Below are 19,030 nucleotides of genomic sequence, written 5' to 3' on the forward strand. Positions count from 1 at the left end.
AAAATTCGGAATATTTGCTTGGCATGTTGTCACTAGTCAATAGGGCCTGTAAATAGGAACTTGTGTGTGTGTGTGTATTTACAACCATATACATCTTAAGTCAATTTCAAATCGCCAGCAGGACCAGCCAGGTCATGTAAGGTTAAGCTAGACAGACTGTGGATACACTTTTGATTTTTGTCCAAGACATCGCTCATTATGCATTGGCAGTAATCATGAATTTGGATGCTTTAATTGCCCATACTGTTTCATTAACATAACGAAAAAAATGGCCACTGCAGCGCACCATACTTACACCAACGGTATTCAATGCTGAAGGGAGGGAATAGATTTTTTGTTTCTCATTCAAAAGTGGCTTTCATTCTAGAGTGACGGTCTAGGGTCAAGTTTGAGGCGCTCCCGATACGAACAAATAAAAAGGATATTTAAACTTATTTGTCAGAGGTAAGCTTTTTTTTAAAATAAATAATGAGAAGACATTCTTACTAAAATTAGATCTTGACCTCTATCTATTAATATTAGATGACAACGACTATTGGCATTAAAATGATTAATTTTGTAATCATTAATACTTAAACTAGATCTATCTATAATCTACCAAATTAACTTTTTTTCTACTAGATCTACATATCTAGATATCTCTCCACCATGTGTATCTAGATATAGATATAAAATATCTATAGTAGATTCTTATACCTGAACACCAACTTACGGGAACTAGGTCAAATTTTTATTTTATTTTTTTATTTGGTGACGGTTTAACTTACAAAAAAACTGAAAGCAGATTCTTATTCTGCAACTAAAGGACTATAAAAATAGCTGTATTCCTTTGTATTACCACTCATAGTCAAGATTTTATTTTAAAATAAAGTGGGTCACTTCATGCTCCTATATTGAACGCAGTTTTTGGGCTTTCTCCTCAATTGGACAGTGAGCACCGTCATTGTACACCACTATGTAATTGCTAATAAATTATATCTGTGTTACTTAATTTTTTTTAGATTGTATTAAAAGAAGTAGATTCACTTTTGCAATATGTATTTATAGTCTATTTCCTCATATACTCTCTCTCTGTCTCTCTCTCTCTAACTCTATAATATTATAGAATATAGATCTATATAGAATATATATATATATATATCGTTTATAGTTTATTATTTATATACCTATGTAATCTATGTGTAGAAACAGACAGAAATAAATCTATATAGATTATATATCGATAAATTAATTATTATAATTTAATAAATAAAATATTTTCAACTAGGCTACATTGGCTACATGTATTTCCTCTGTCTTTCTTTTAATTGCCATCCAAGGACCCTCTTCTTGTTTTCATAAGTTGGATGTTCGTTTTGTGACACATTAACACCCCCCTCCCTCCCATAGATGCTTATAATTCTTTTCATGACTCTCTCCCCCTTCCCTCCACTGCCTGTTGGATAGTTTGTGACACTACAAGCTGAGTGTATACTTCTCCTCACTGCCAGCTCATCTGGAGTGATCACCTGCAGTGGGCATGGTCTCTGGCTTCAAATTAGCAGCCCGCACTTTTTCTTTCATTCATAAATTATATATTATAGACATCTCGATCTAGGTCAAGCTTATTCATTGAAAAAATCATAGATTTATTAATCCCAATAATATTTCTTATTACGATTTTGCTGTGTCCAATGAAGGAGAATGAGCTGAATTCATTATTATTCGTTGTACACCCCCTTATTAAATTTTATTTAACAGCTAACGGTATAAATGTGATTGGAATGTCTTTCTAAAGATGTTTGGAAGCTTATTTTGATATGCCCATCAGCCTACGATCAAACAGGCTCATAATATAGCCTTCATCCCTTATATGGGTATGAATTGCCGGGAGAGGTTAAAACAACAGCTTTACATACATGGTTACCGAGAATCTAAAAAACTGCCATCTGCTTTGGAAAAACGGAACAAAATTACCGGAACTTATCTAAAATTGGACATGCGCAGTCCCGAAACGTTGATTTTTGCTCCAAACATAAAAACAAATGAATTACAAACAAAAAAAGCGACCCGTTCATTGAAGGAGAATTTGATGGGGTGTCCAAAATATAAGAAGCTACTATATATATCATATATCTATAAGATCAATCTTCAATATCATATACAGATGTAATAATAGACCTAGATCTATAGTAGATCTGTAATGCACCACTGGACTCAAATAAATAAAGGCAGAACAGACAGATCTATATAGATCTAAATCTAGATCGTATAGAATAGTAGGCCTATAAATCTAGATTAGATTCTCTAGATCTAAATTATTTCTAGACCTAGATCTAAGTAGAGTCTAGCCTGGTAGGCTAGAAATCTAATTTTATTGATCTAGTCTCTAGACCTGGCTAATTGGCAGTTAGCTAAGCAGCTACTCTGTACTAGAATAGAATGATGCTCTGTTGCCAATGGGAGCTCTTCTTACTATCTTGAGCATCTCGATGATGTGTAGATCAAACATTTAGAATAGATCTAGATTTCGTTCTTGGCTTTTTTCTTACTGATTTTTGGTTTAAATTCACTTATCTTACCCGGAAACTCTATTCTGTATTCTACGAACTCTATTCTGCGAAGTAAGTGTTAGACCAAGCTATGGTTTGGTTATGAATTTTGACATTACACATTTTGATTGTCGCTATAGTAAAAGTAAAGTTTCCCTTTCAGACCTTTGGTCTATAGGGCAGATGATGTAAAGGTCATTTGTTTCTTGGCCTACGGTTAACGAGGGTGTCATGTGGCCAGCACATCGACCAACCGCCTTTACTTTTCCCCAATCCCCAACTAATGTCAGGTTATTAGAGCTGGATGGACTCAGATGCGACCGAAGATCCCAGTCTTCACCAGGATTCGAACCTCGGACCCCAGTTCGGAAGCCAAGCGCTTTAACGCTTTACCACTTAGCCACCGCGCCTCCTGATTGTCGCTATAGATCCAGATCTAATCCAGTAGAAGTTTGTTCTGTATTGTCTGTAGATAGCTTGAAATATTCATGACGCCAAACAAATACGTAACCACTCTTTCAATCATACAGCGTTTGACCAACAAGACGTCCTCCATAGATTCTGGGATAGTCTACAAAATGTAGGTCTATAATTTTTAGACAGATTACAGAAGGCAGATTAGTAAGTAGGTTAATGTAAGGTACCCTGTAGAGTTATGTGGACTAAGGTGCGTCATTAAAATCACGAAATTCAAAATCTTCACCGAGATTCGAACCTGACACCCCACGATTTGGAAGCGAAGTGCTTAAGTACACAGTATGCCCATAAGGGAGATTAGGTAGCCTTTTCTAATTTCTATCTTTATAAATCTGTATCTTAAACTAATGTCGAGACGTCTTATACGGTCTTATAATGAGACCAGGCCGCAACATTTCACCCGTTGTGTTAACCTTTCTCTAATGTGCTCCCGGTGTTAGAAGCAAGAGCAAACAACCGTTGATTGGTTCCGTGACTTTTACATCCGACACCCCCTCCCCCCACCAAAAAAAAAAAAAAAAGGTTAATTATTGTTAACAGGATTACATTAGTGTTTTCCCTTGAGGGAAATGGCTTAAAACTGATTGTAAATTAATTTTTTTATTTTTATTAATTTTTGTTACTCCGAAAGTTAAGGTTGAAAAAAAAAAGTCTTTTCTTTTGTCAGAAATGCATTAAATATCTTACCCACTTTGATTCAGACAAGGTGTGTCTGACTGGTCTCCAGTCACCTCAAGATTTGTTCTTTAATTGTACGCATTGTGAATAAAGGAAATTAGGAAAGCTTGTCATTTCCGAATGTCATAAGGGATGACACAAAAAGTGAATCACGGGGAAATTTTCCGGGGTCCTAGGATAATTTAAAACAAAAAAAAAGCGACTCTTAAATAAATTTTAGGTGAGCAATAAAATTTATGTAACAGTTAAACCCGTTAGACTGTATACAACAAATTTCATATTTGTAATAGAAATATTTGAAATGTAGTCAAGCCTCGTAATATAAAAGAAAAGTGTTCGCTTAGCTTTTTAAACATTTCACTAAAGTCTTTATGTCGTCAAGTTTGTTTTTTGTTTAGCCTTCCCTCTCTGATGTTGTATTCTTGCTGTTGTTCTGTTCCATGTTTATTCCTTAATTCATTGTTTTAGCACTAAGCTTCACAATTATATCTACATACAAAATATATAACCCAATTTTAAAAAAAAAAAATCACATTCAGTTTTTTTTACAGCTTTAAAAAAATGGGAAGGGGGGGGGGGGGCTAGCAATATCTCCATCCATCCTTCCCACCCTGCATCTAGAAATATTGTCCCAAACCTTTTCCTTAACGGAAGGCTTCGCAAATTCTATTTTACGAATACATCGATATAATGTTACACATATATACGCCAATATATATATATATATATATAATATATAATGTTACGCATTTGTAACAATCAAGTGACATGGTATTTACATCGTTGGCTAACTCAATGCGTCTTTCAGTTCTTCTTTTTTTTTTTTGTTCTTGTTAAAGAAGTGAAATGAATATTTTGAAACTAATGTCTAAAAATGTCACGCGTGTAACGTAATCAACTCACAGATACAGAAGCTTTAAAATTCGCACTTTTTAAAAAATCTTTATTATACATTCCATATCCTAGTTTAGGTATTGGCCAAAGTTTCTAGTACTAACTTCATCAGGGCACAAGATCAACCAAAACTGTAGATTCCAAGAATTGATCCCCGCCACTTCAAACCTCAGTTTCAAAATCAACCGCAACCCGTGTTTTATCTCAGACAGGCAAAAGTCATGTGACACAGCCACTCACAATATCCGTGACCTAAACCCAGGGTATTAAAGGATTTCCCCTCCTGGGTCTCCATCTGTACTTTGGCAATGCTTGCCACTGTTATCACCCCCCAACAGGTCGGGACTGACAAACCAAACAGGGGAACTAATCCACATCTCAGTCTTGGTGGAAGATAAATAAAATAAAGACAGGTTGAAGACATTTAGGATTGACAAGCAAATATCGGAGATCCCTGGGTAAATGTTGGGTCATGTGGGGTCAGTGCGATTTCTACACGTGAAGGAAGTAGGAAGGACAGCACCCAGGCATTCGTCAGGACATGACCTTGACCATGGGAGAATTTTGTCACCTTGGCGAGTTACCCTGAGTTTTAATGTAATCTAAACATATCGTCTGCTTCCAGTTTTTTAATTTTTTTGTCTTCCTCATCCACATTGTTGCCCTCTCTCTGACTCTCTGTCTCTCTGTGTCTCATTCTTTGTCTTTTTCTTCCTCTCTTTCTCTCTCTCTCTCTCTCTCTCTGCCTGTCCCCTTTTGCCTCTCTCTCTCTGCCTGTCCCCATTTGCCTCTCTCTCTCATTCTGCGTGTCTCTCTCTCTCTTTCTCTCCCATAGCCTCCCTAGTGTTATGCGTTTAGTTTTTAAATATATTTTTGACAACTGATTGGATTTTTTTTTGTTTTCTTTCCCAATTTAAATCCAAACTTTATTTTTTTTCTTTCAAATATTTTTTTTCTCTCTGCATTTGTATCCAAATGTTGTGTGTCTCGTCAGGTTTCCAGATTCCTCTGTTCTGTACAATTGTTTTCGAAAGTCTGATTTCTTGACATTATAACAACGAACTTGCTTCCACTGAAATTATGCAGTACCCAAGGAAAACCCAATTTGATTTTTGATTTGATTGACGATACAAACCTGATTTTGTTTGATGACCTTTTTCAGTGAAGTATTCAAATCTTTGTTAATAAATTGAACATTCACTAAATCTGTGTACTTCCAGGCATTATGTCTCAACTGCTTTAAAGTTTTCCATTTGATACATTTGGCTTATAAGGAAGCTAGACATGTACACACTTTATTCTCTAGTTGTACACAGGTGTCTACACGTTGTAGGGCTCCTAGTCTCGTCTCTACAGTAAGTCCATCTACAGAGAGCTAGACATGTACACACTTTATTCTCTAGTTGTACACAGGTTTCTACACGTTGTAGGGCTCCTAGTCTCGTCTCTACAGTAAGTCCATCTACAGAGAGCTAGACATGTACACACTTTATTCTCTAGTTGTACACAGGTGTCTACACGTTGTAGGGCTCCTAGTCTCGTCTCTACAGTAAGTCCATCTACAGAGAGCGTAGTGCTTCAGTCTTGGGGACATTTGGAATCAAATACAAAAGTTGGAATTCCAGTTTCATCGTTTGGAATGGATTGGTGCACGCTCGAAGCTGGCTACACACACACACACACACACACACACACCTTGTGCGTTTGCATTATAAACAAAGATGCATTCATGATGTTGTTTTTAAACACACACTCGCGCGCGCGCACACAGACACACACACTCGCGCGCGCGCACACAGACACACACACTCGCGCACACACAAGGGTGTAGAAAAAATTCCCCACCAGATTTCACTTTTGGTTAAAGTGTTAAAAATAATTATCTCCATACCTGTAGTGGCACAAGTAATTAGTAAAAGTAAAGCTCCCCTTTCAGACCTTGCGGTCTATAGGGTCATCTGTTTCTGTGCCCTACGGTTAACGAGGGTGTCATGTGGCCAGCACTACGACCAACCGCCTTTACTTTTGCCTAACTAATGTCAGGTACCCATTTAGAGCTGGGTGGACTCGGAGGTGCCCAAAGATCCCGGAATGAAAATCCCAGTCTTCAACGGGATTCGAATCCGGGACCTTCGGTTCGGGAGTCAAGTGCTTTACCACTCAGCCACCGCGCCTAGGTAGTGGCACAAATAATTATATAATTGGCAAATGTTCCTTCTTTAATAAAAGAATGTGAATCAATAAAATGACAAGATTATTAATACGATTTGTAAAAGAATGCAAATCTATAAAATGACAAGATTATTATGATATACGGATTCGGGTCTTGCCAAAGACAAATGCAAGCAAACAACAAATATGATAAAATACTTCTACTCCGTCATTGAATGACATGCGCGGGAAATGATTTCCTTTGTCAATATGAGAGCAGAAGTAAACAATCTTATCATACAATGAACGAGTTTTCTTAAGGGAAATCCTCCGAATGGTTTATGTCCAACGAACACAGTGGCCTGTTAGGGAAGTCTAGATGTTATGAGCTTAATTTGAAAGACTGTCTGAGACCGTCTTAACCTCTGTTCTATTGTTGTCTGGATTTAGCCGATTGAAGCAGGGTTGAGTAGTTGCCCATTGCGCTAGAGGTACGTGAGGTCCATAGGGCAATCAATGCAGTGCGAACCAAGTTCAAAAGATTGTTTTTTTTCCTGAGGGCTCTCGTGTTAATCTGAGCGTAAATGAACATTATGCGTTAGTCTATGTGTCAGCGGCAGCTTATAAATGACATTCAAAGATATCCAGGAATAAAATACTGAATTACATTTAGCGGTGGTTTTTAGAAATAGTCCCACAAAGAATTTCTATTATTCTTGATATTTTTATTATTTAAAAACGAAAATATAGGGAAGCTTTTTGGAACATACGAGTTAAGTGTTAGGGCAAGGGTTAGTGTTAGGGCAAGGGTTAGTGTTAGGGCAGTGTCTTTTGCAAGGTAATTTTTTAGTTGTTTTTATTTTTGTTTAAAGTTTCGGAACGTAAGTATGCCATATTTCTAGTTGTCGATACAAGCTAACATGTGTTGTTGTTTTTTTTACATAAGGCTGAGTCATTTTGAAGTAATAATTAACAACCGCCACTTTTTATTTCAAAACAAGTTTTATGTTTTGGTTCAAGCTGACTTAAAATATAAGTATACTTCTGCCATCCATGGGGGCCGAGGACCTGACTCTGAATGTCTGCACATCCGCGTGTGGCTGGTGAATTGTCTCAGCCTGGAAATTTCGATATATATATTTATATATATATCATGGGCGTAGCCAGGGGGGGGTTGGGGTTCAAACCCCCCCCCTGAAATGAAATCTCCCCCCAAGGGGGGGGGGGAGACGGACTTCAGTGACTGATTTATTGCTTTGATTTTGTTTATTTTAGGTGAGATTTTAATACTAAACCATCACTTGCCCCAGCGCATCCAAGAGGGTTTTGAGTTTAAAACCCCTAGCAGGGGTTTTGCAGTCCAATTTCCCTCTTCTATAAAACAAAACAAACAAAAAATAATGCAAATGACAATCCCCGAATTCCAAGAGCATAGCTAAGGAAGGTTTTGATAAAACCCCTCTGAAATTAACTATAAAACCCCTTCTTCAATATAAAAAAGCAAATTACACACTGAGAATGATATGAGTGTAGCCAAAGGGGGTTTGAGTTTAAGCCCTCCTTCAGCGGGGTTTAAAGCTAAAAAATACCTCTTCCAAAAAAAAAGCAAATGACACACTGCAAATTCTATGAGTGTAGCCAAAGGGGCTTTTGACAAAACCCTCTCTTCCAGATGGCTTTTTTTTTTTGTGTGTTTAAAACCACTCCAGATGTTTTCGAGTTTAAAATCCACCTCTAGAGAGTTTTGAAGTTGAAAGCCACCTCTTCAATATTATTCTAAAGCAAACTACACTCACCAAATTCTATGATCGTAGCTAAATAGGGTTAAAAAAGAACTCCAGAGATTTTGTAGTTTAAAACCCCATAAAAGATGATTTTGACGTTAAAACTTCGATAAAAAATCTAAAGCAAACTACAGTCACCTAATTCCAAGAGCATAGACAGAGGTTTCTACCAGTGGCTGGACTCCATTAATAAAGTGCAGTGAATAGTCTTCTGCCGAAATTGAAAAAGACTAAGTGTGGCTCAATAAAGATGGCTAAGACAGATTTTAGGAGTCAGTTATAGAGATCGGGTCTCAATCAAGGAAATGCTATGCCGAACTGGGAGTCGACCCCTTGGTAAGGTTGTGACAGAGCGTCGCATGAGGTTTGCGGGACATGTTCTCCGACAAAATGAATTACGCATAATAAGAGTTGCAATGACATGGAGGCCATTACGAGGAAATCGCAAACAGGAAATCCTATTACAACTTCACGCCAAACTTTCATGGAGGTCCTCAGAGCAGGTGGGAAGAGGCTTCAGAAATTGCCAGTGACAGATTTTTGTAGAAACAGCTTGCCGCCCGATGAGCCGAACGGCGCGGGAGGATCTAAGTAAGTAAGAATAGCACAAGTTAAAAACTTTTTAATAGCAGAATAATGCACTGGAGACACCTCAGAATATGCATTTTTGAGGCTTTCAATAACGAAAATAGTGCTCACAGCGCTCCCCCAGACCCCGTTGCTTTGAAGGTCGGGGAGTCTATAAATTTTCCACTAACTCCAGGAAGAACCTATTCTAATAAACGTCTTCCAAAAGAATGAAGAGTCAGAATGTAATAAAGATTATATATATATATATATATATATATATATATATATTATATATATATATATATATATATATATATACACACACACATTTTTTTTTCCGCCGGGGGGGGAGAAAAAAAATTCCCCCCCCCCCGAAAAAAAATCCTGGCTACGCCCAGGATATATATATATATATATATATATATATATATATATATATATATATATATATATATATATATATAATGATAATGGACCCGTGTGTCATTCAACTAAAAAATAAAATACACCCTTTATACCTAGTATCTTCAATTCCAACATTTTAAAATGCACACTGGAAAGACTCCTTACAAGCACGAAACATTGCAATGGGGTTGGGAGGAGTAAAAATGTTCTTTCTTTTTTAAAATCTAACATTCATCAGCTATTAGGAGCAAAGTAGTCGCTCTTTACGATATATGTAGGAGGTATTGTTTTTTTTTTATTTTTGTTATTATTTTGGAACATCTTGTTTCTTGTTGAAATGTCTAAATGACGACTTGAATTCCTTACACAAGAATGGCAGCAAACACTGTTGTTTGTTTTCTGTAGCTCAGATATAAACTTTGAAATACACCTTTACAAAAAATAATGGCAAGCGCTAAATAAAATGTTTACTGAACGGGTTCGGGTTCAAAACCATAAAAACAGTCAGTTCGCTCTGAGCCGGCATCTATCAAAAGCACATAACCCTTGTTTCCATGAGACAAGGGGGCTATACTCGTCTTGAAGCCTGAACTCAAGTATGGTCGAGCCTTGAAGTGTTTTCAGCTGAGAAATGGGAACGCGTTCAACTTTATTGCACCGTGATGGGTTCTGTTCAATGTTCCTTCAGTAGCACCCCCTCCCCCGGGAAACTGGTCTCGGTACTCTAGTGCACTGGTTAATGAGCCAGGACTTAATAAATCAACAAGTGGACTTGTAGAATGTCCAGCCAAACGCATAATTATGAATAAGTGAATGCTCTTGAAAGTGGTATATACATTGTATGTTATGTGTATATACAGTTCAAAAGTCATACGTAATGTATATACAGATTTAAAAAAAAACACACTCACACACAAAAAAACATTGCTTGGTTCCGAGACTGACGGTGTCTAACTAGTAATGACGACTGTAAAATTTTTTATACCGCTACCAAAGACAATGGCCACTTTTTGGGGGATATCTTGAACTTAATTAAGCTCTGAGAAATATAAATATAATGGTCACGTGAATAGAGAGCGTGAAGAGGTTGCATAGGTTCACAGTTTACGAGAATAAGGCCAAAGATCATCCATTAATGTATTATGATATACCGGAAAAAAATACTGAAAATAAGAATCAAATAATTTAACTTGTACGTATTTATTATTCATATTCATTTATTCGTTCTCAGTCTTAAGTCTGTATCTGTCTGTCTGGAATGTATAGTTTACTATATTTACTTAATATCGGTCAGTGAAAACTTTCCCAGTCGATGTAACACAATCAAATGTGAGATTGTAATGAAGCTGTCTACATTGGGGCAGTTTTGACAATGCCGAAGTTTAAAAAAAAAAACCCACACCGTCCAACTAATAAACTTCTAATAAAACGATCACGTGACCGTTGTCATTCTCTGAAATCTTCTAATCATATTTTCGTTTAGAGATGTCTTGAAATACTTTGATTAGAAGATTGCTGTCTGTCCATTGCATTATAGGCCACATCTCTAAGATATCGCAAACATTTTTATAAATTCATGAATTAGTTGTTTTTTTTTTTGGTCAAAGAAATCTACATCTAGATCAATTCTAACGAGCCTGAAAAAGAAAATCATGAAATCCCCAAACCGAAAAGTCCAAATACCTTCAACGCCTCTCGTTTCAATTCTGTTTGAATATAAATCTACAGAGCACGCTAACAATTCATGAGCTCCTTGTTGGCGACAAACTCAAGTGGAACGCCAGACAAAATTTATGGGATTTTTGTGATGCCAGAATTGAACGGAGCTGTTTGTTATGAGGACTTCAAAGAACTGGGTAAACGTTTTTCTTTAGCGATAAAACTGGTTTAATGGTGGGTTCATGAAGCTAAGTCAGCGGTTCAATTAGAGGCTGTGTGCGCGTTGGAAACCCAATAGATTCTACACGATGAGAGATTGTCTGCGCCCAGGGACATGCTGTAGATACAATGGAAATCATTTCTTGCAGAGGTTATTGTGATAATTAATTTAAGAATTGAATTTTGTGAATGGGATCATGTACACAACTTTCACATCTGTCGAAATCCAATAAAAAATCAGTGACAGAGTAGCCTCATTAGGGCAAGGTCAATACCAACGCCAGATTTACGGCAGTGCAATCATCGCTGCCGTCCAGGGCTTCACCCTCTATGAGAAGTGTGTGGGGGGGGGGGGGTCCTCTGGTTCCAGATTTTTCCTCAGAATTGACTCTGAAGACTTTCCCATGTTTGGGTACAGCTGCAAAGCAGCAGAGTTTTCCTTCTCCTAGTTGGTTAATAGTGCCCACTAGCCCGAAGCTTACTGGTTTGGGAGCTAGTCATTCGCCTTTGCCCCTTTTCCTGTTAATGATAACAGTTCCGCCGAACCCACTATCTGAGCCATTCGTGAAGTCCTGGAGTTGAACTGTTAGTCAGAACCTATTTGAGACGCATGCCATTGGAAGCATTTTATAGATAGTGGAGTGTTTATTTCCATTACCATTACCGAACAGAGAGTGTGAAGAGGTTACATGGGTTCACAGTTTACGGGAATAAGGTCAAAGGTCATCCATGAAGCATGGTGATATATCGCGGAACCATTGACATGATCTTTGCAGCAAGGCAGCTCCAGGAAAAATGCCAAGAACAAAATGCTGACCTGTTCTCAATATATGTCGACTTAACAAAGGCATTCGACACTGTTAGCAGAGAAGGACTCTGGAAGATCATGTCAAAGTATGGCTGTCCACAAAAATTCATTACCATGGTGAGACTATTTCATGATGGCATGAAAGCTCGTGTCCAAGAAAGTGGAGAACCATCAGAGCCCTTCGAAGTATCAAACGAGGTAAAACAAGGCTGTGTCCTAGCACCTACACTGTTCAGTATCATGTTCTCCGCTATGCTGACAGATGCATTCACAAATAGAGAAAACAATTGGATAAATATATCATACAGATTTGATGGTGGCCTATTCAACCAGAGGCGGTTTAAAGCAAAATAAAAAACAAATGCAGCAGTAATCAGAGACTTGCTGTTTGCTGACGACTGTGCCCTAAATGCCTGCTCTGAAAACGATCTGCAGAGCATCGTCAGTGACTTCTCAAGAGCATGCACAGACTTTGGCCTTACCATCAACACAAACAAGACTGAAGTCTTACATCTACCTGCTCCTGCGAAAGCCTACTCGGATCCAAGCATCACTATAAATGGACAGGATATAAACGCAGTGGACGAATTCACATATCTTGGCAGCACACTCTCCAGAAATGGAAAATTCGATAGTGAAATCGACCTGCGTATCGCCAAGGCCAGTGCATCCTTTGGCAGACTGTCTACAAATGTCTGAAACAGACGTGGTATCACCACAAACACAAAGCTAGGGGTCTATAGAGCCGTCATCCTTCCCACATTGCTCTATGCCTCAGAAACATGGACAGTGTACAGTAAACATGCAAAGAAACTAAACCACTTCCACATGACATGTCTGAGAAAAATACTAAATGTCAAATGGCAAGACAAAATACCAGATACAGAAGTCCTTCGAAGAGCGTGTCTGCAAAGCATCCACACAATCCTGATGCAGTCCCAGCTGCGATGGGCAGGTCACGTCTACAGAATGGAAGACCACCGCCAACTAGGCGAAGGAAAGCGCTCGCAAGGTGGTCAAAGAAAGCGCTTCAGGGACACCCTCAAAGCTTCTCTGAAGGCGTTCAGCATAGACCCAGGCATCTGGGAGACAGAGGCACATGACAGAGCATCATGGCGTCGCGCTGTGAAAATTTGCGCACAGGTTGCTGAGGAAAAAAGAACAACGCTGGCAGAAGAAAAACGCCAGAAAAGAAAAGCAAGACAAACGACACTAGCTCCAGCTGGAATTACCAGCCAAGTGTGCGGCCGAACATTCCAGGCTCACATAGGTCTCACCAGCCACATGAGGAGGCATAAAACCCCAGTGCAAAGCCCTCAGCCCCCTGGATGACAAAGTGGTCATCATCGAACCACGATGGACGAACTATAGAATAGAATATCGTATAAATTGTTGGGAATAGGTGGTAATATCAAGGTCACATAAACGCTAGTTCAGACAATTGTAGATTTCTTGTGTACAAGTCGCCTCTGTTGCAATACTCGTGTGTTCATAATTACTTTCGTTCTAAAGACAAATTCATACGCTCAGTATTTCATGGGTGTTATTTGTGTAAGTTGTTAAAACTTTCAAACGAATATACTTGCATGGGATTCCAGAATCCTTGTTACCAACAAGTCAAATGTACCTTACTTTTTGGATTTGAAACAGCAATCGTAATTTAACGGTGAGTTACCTGTACTTGTACCTATATTTCTACCTATCTACCTTTCTTCCAATGCGATAGTTTGAGCTTGTCTCTCCCATTGCTGCTACTTGAAATTCAATACACAAAGACAAAGCTATATTTAGCTCTACAGTCTTTTCAATAGACGATGTTACATACATCTACACACGTTCTAGTCAATGGCTTACATTATGGACGCCAAGTCATTGGAGTTCTTCTGCTCGAGAAGTTTTAATAGAATGTTGGGTGAACTTATAGACATTCTTTACCCGGAAGTGTTGCCATGGAAACATGTGCTCGCGTCGTTTAAACCATGACGTGATAACTGAATGAGAAAATAATGAGCTCCGTTTAATCTAGTGTAAAAATCTCGGGAATATTTGAACTCTCTATGGAGGAGACTGGCTTGACCAGAAAGGTGTTATAAGCATCTAGAATATTCAGATTCATTTTTGTAGGCCTATATAGATAAGGATAATACCTTTACTTTATATACATAAGAAGTTGGACTGGTTGTCAGAGGCTATTTGAGACGCATGGCATTAGGAAGCATTTTATAGGTAGTGGAGTGATTATATCCATTAGTACTTCCGGCATTAACCAAAGGCGCATAAATCAGTAAGCTTTGGGCAGGAGGGGCTCGTTAGCCATTGCTGGCTACCCACTTAGGAGAAGGAAAGCTGAATGCAAACCTCTGCTGCCTTGCAGCTATACCCAGTCATGGGAAAGACTTCGAAAGTCAACCTTAAGGAAAAATCAGGAGCTGACGACTCTTAGGCAGTTTTCAGCACTCAGTGCTACACCCTGGCATAGCCTGTGACGCCGCTGACCCCAAACTGCTTCGGCACTTGCCGTTCCTTTGGATACATCAGTTGCATGGTGAGGGGGAAACTGATTTGTGGGCGACATCATTGCGATTAAGTTAATTCCCAGGCATTCATATCATTTCCATGACCCATAATCGCTTCACGACTGAACGAGGCCATAGTAGTATGTATAGGTATATGGGCTATTGCATTTTTAAAATAAGATCTTTAGCCAGTGTTTGATGTTATATATTCGGTGCTATTACAGCAAACTCTTTAGTCACTGTGTCACAGCAAGTGTTTTCCCACCCTATTGACCGTTGGTCAACCATCTAATCACATGTTAGGCCAGGCTCGCAATGAGCTTTATCCTCTAACAATGGACCTCATTCACCAATCGTAAACAAACAACATTTAGCCTCGTGATAATATTGATAAAACAATGAAAAAAGCGTATTACGTGACAGCCTTGTTGGATTAAATATTTTGTATTTCTGTGTGAAAAGACAAACTCTCCTTGTAGTGTAATGTGTCTTGTTGAACACATGAACAGGGACTAGTTCATCACTTCTTAACATTGGAGTCAAGGAGTGCACAGAATGATTGATTCTGAGATTTGAACCAGTTAGCATTATGGCTTCACTTTCTTGGTAATGGTTGGTGGCTGACCATGTGTCTTAGATTTGGTGATACCCTAATCTATAGAGCTGTGTAATAGCCTGCCACATTCTGACCCGGTTCATATTGTAAGGTGAAAAAAGTCAATACTTGCCGCCCCCCAGGGGTGCCATTTCTGACAACTCCTGGCGAAAGGTCAACAGGGTCGCCGCGGTCAGCGTTTAAGACAAACAACATGGGAGCCATGGGTCACGTGTCCCGTTGGGAGTTCAAAAAACAAAGGAGGAGGGAGTGGGTGAACTGACGCCCTCTCCAGTGTCCAACAGGTGGTGGGTGGGGCGCTGTATATCATTTTACGATAACCCTGCGGTAATGTCAAGTGCAGCCACTCGAAAAAAGGCAGTTACACCCTTCAGCGCGAGACCTTTCTCTCTGCAGCCTTGCAAGCTACTGTTGGTAGAGGTGGAAGTTGTTGCGGCCAACAGAATGTTGCATTTATATTCAACAAAACATTTCTTTATATTGGCCTATACAATTAGGCTTTGAACTACTATGGAGAAAAAAAATCCATTACTATAGCATACTTCAAGCAGTACTTTCTAAGTTATGTCTGCAGACTTGCCAGATTTTAAGAAAACTTTTAACAATGAACTTGTCTAGGACTTCATTTCTATCTCAGTAGCTTTTCTGTCTATTATAGTTGTAGGGTGTTTTGTTGGTTTTTTCGACGACCTGGCACCGAGTTGGTTGGAGGTTTGGACTCTGCTGTTGTTAAGACTAAAGTAATGGCCGTACAAACTCTGGTCAGTGTGAGCACGTTTATGTGCAACTCAATATCGACAGAGCTGTAATTCGGTCAGTGGCTCTCATTTTTTTTTCTTTCCGAAGAAAGGTTTTTATCGAAATAAAAACCTCCAACTTAAGCACAAGGTCACACAAAACTGAGGGAGTATATTTCAGGAGGCATGTTAGGTCACGAAAAAAAAAAGTTCTGATTCATCAGCCGAAAGCTACACAAGGTAGAAATTGCCATCTTTGTTTCCACAAATTTCTCCTACGAAGTACGGGTATTCCACCAGTCCAGATTTAGTTTTGTCTTCTTTATTTTATTTTCCCAAACTTAGGCTGTAGAGTGAGCTCGTGCTCCTCTCTCCTCAGACGGCTAATTGTTTTCTAATGAATTTGTGGACATGATGTTTTGGGAGCAGACGGCATAAACCGGAAACTGCATTAAAATCATTAAAACTTTGGCACTGATTGCTTCATGGCTATTAAATTCTCATGTTCTTATTTTCTTATTTTTTGCTATTATTTTTTGCCTATTTTGTTTCACTCCATGTTTTTTAGTAGTTCAACATTGTATTCAATTTCAAAATCTTTTAAAAAACATGTCAGAATATTGTGTTTCAGAACAAATAATAGTCCAAGATTTTCTTGAATCTTATAGAAATGTGTTCAGTGGCTCCTTGAAATCTTGACACTATACATCAGGCCGCCTCTACTCATCACACCCATACGTTATTCATTTGTGATGTGCTCGTCTCAATAGTTTGAGTGTTTTTTCTTTTGAATGTTGATGTTTCTTGCTGTTTATAAATCCACTTGCAACAGTAAGTTATGGACTTGAGGAACAGGACAAATGCGAGATAGAGAGAGAGAGAGGCTATTGAAAGAGAGAAAAGAGAATGTGAGTATTGAGGAACAGAATGTAGGAGATGCCTCTCCATTGCCCTTGACCCTGTTGGTTTCCAAACTGTTAATGAAACATGCGTGTTAAAATATATTTGTGTTGTACTTTCTATTAAGTATTTTGTGGAAGTGTTTTGGCGTCTGTAATTGTCAAAGGTATGCGCAAGAATTCTGTCTTTTCCATGCAGAAAGGTTTGGAACTCACTCCCCATTGATCTCAGACAGACAACATGCTACACTACTTTCAACAAGAACATTAAGACCTGCCTGTTTAAAACATTTTTAGATTAGTTTGTCATTTTAGCTGTCGTGTTTGTGTTTGTAATGTTATTACAGAGCCTTGAGCCTACATTTTGTTTGTTAACGGCGCTTTAGAAATAAAATTATTATTATTATTATTAAATCCTGTAATTCTGACCACATTTAGAGAATAGGATATAAGTCCGAAACTTTGAAATGGTCTATCTGATGACAAAGTGCCATGTAGTAATACTTCATTGCAACAACTGAAGAAAACATGCTTACTGCACCCACCCCTACACAGACTGTGTGGTACTTTAGTCTCAACCAAGTATTTTTATGAAACCATATGCATCCTTAATCTTTCCTAATCCTTGCAACGATATCATTCACACTGCCTCAGACAGAGAAGAGGGAATAGTATTAACTCATTCCCAACTACACTAACCCCTCCCCACCCACCCTTTCCAACCCATCTGTACACATTTCTAAAGAATTATATAAAACCGGATCTCACGCTCCGATGAAAAGTCTGTACCAAAGTCTGCTCACTGGAGCGCTCTATGCTGACGTAATGAACGGGGCAGCTGTGTGTGAAGTGAGACGGGCGAGTAGCATTGATTCCCTCCTGTCATGGGTGAGCTACTAGTCCAACGCATGTGCGTGTGTGAGTGCTGTATAGTGACTCATTTGGCGCGTACACTGCGACGTTCGTACAAGATCAGAACAGACGATTTCTTCATTTTTAACATCTGGTCCAGCGGGTGTACAGCCGATACGCGTGCGGCGATGCGGCTCACTCGGCAGTCCCTCCCCCCTCACCCGTCCCCTGTTGCGAGGCCAACAACTGGAATACCACTTATTCGGGTGAGTTCCTCAACTTTCGGTTCATTGTCGTTACGTTGTACATTTGAAAAACAAAACCTGGACACAGTCCGTATATGTGTCATCGCTCAGCGCTGCGGCCCATCCTAATGTAGATTGCTGCATCGCTCATCGGTCATCGTCTAGCATTGAAGTCAATGATCCTATAGCTCCTATCCAACTCATATTTCATGAAAGTCACAAATCTAGCATTGAAGTCAATGATCCTATAGCTCCTATCCAACTCATATTTCATGACATTCACAAATCTAGCATTGAAGTCAATGATCCTATAGCTCCTATCCAACTCATATTTCATGAAAGTCACAAATCTAGCATTGAAGTCAATGATCCTATAGCTCCTATCCAACTCATATTTCATGACATTCAAAAATCTTGCTTCAAATTCAATCCCTTTACCATACATCATTCCTGTTTTCATACTGTCTGCATTACTTCACTTTAGTGGGGTCGCGGTGGCTGAGTGGTTAAGCACTTGGCTTCCGAACCTGGGGTTCTGGGTTCGAATCTCGGTGAAGACTGGAATTTTGAACATCGGGATTTTTAGGGCGCCCCTGAGACCACCCAACTGTAATGGGTACCTGGATTTGGGGAAAGTAAAGGTGGTTGGTCGTTGTGCTGGCCATATGACACTCTGCTCGTTAACCTTTGGAAACAGATGACCTGTAAACCGCATGGTCTGAAAAGGGAACTTTTTTTTTTAGTCACGTGATTAGACTATGACCGTATGTAAGGTGTATATGTTTGTTGATGTTCTGAACACGTTTGCCATGTTAAAATCTATTTCAAAATTTTGGCAGAACTAAAAAAAACCAACACATCACACATGCCAGCCATTTAAGTTTGGTTTCAACAATGACCATGTATCGAAGTTGTTATAACTTAGTGACCTTACATTAAAAACAATCAGCCCCAAAACTTAACAAAACTTTACTCTTTCATGTAGATAA

At 38.9% G+C, this 19,030-nt stretch overlaps 1 protein-coding gene across 3 annotated transcripts in view; it reads left to right on the forward strand.

The window, feature by feature from the left end:
• Window positions 1-337: 337 nt before the first annotated feature.
• The window catches only part of LOC106075826 (uncharacterized), a 125,550-nt gene continuing 106,857 nt past the window's right edge, over window positions 338-19,030 (forward strand). For 2 of the 3 annotated variants that reach the window (XM_056006431.1, XM_056006460.1), the window contains exon 1: window positions 367-444. The gene's annotated coding sequence lies outside the window, so the exon portion shown is untranslated. Of the gene's footprint in view, window positions 445-19,030 lie in introns of all 3 variants that reach the window. The other variant, XM_056006442.1, reaches the window with a different exon arrangement.

The sequence above is a fragment of the Biomphalaria glabrata genome, chromosome 1, assembly GCF_947242115.1.
Source record: "Biomphalaria glabrata chromosome 1, xgBioGlab47.1, whole genome shotgun sequence".
In the NCBI taxonomy this organism is placed as follows: Eukaryota; Metazoa; Mollusca; class Gastropoda; family Planorbidae; genus Biomphalaria; species Biomphalaria glabrata.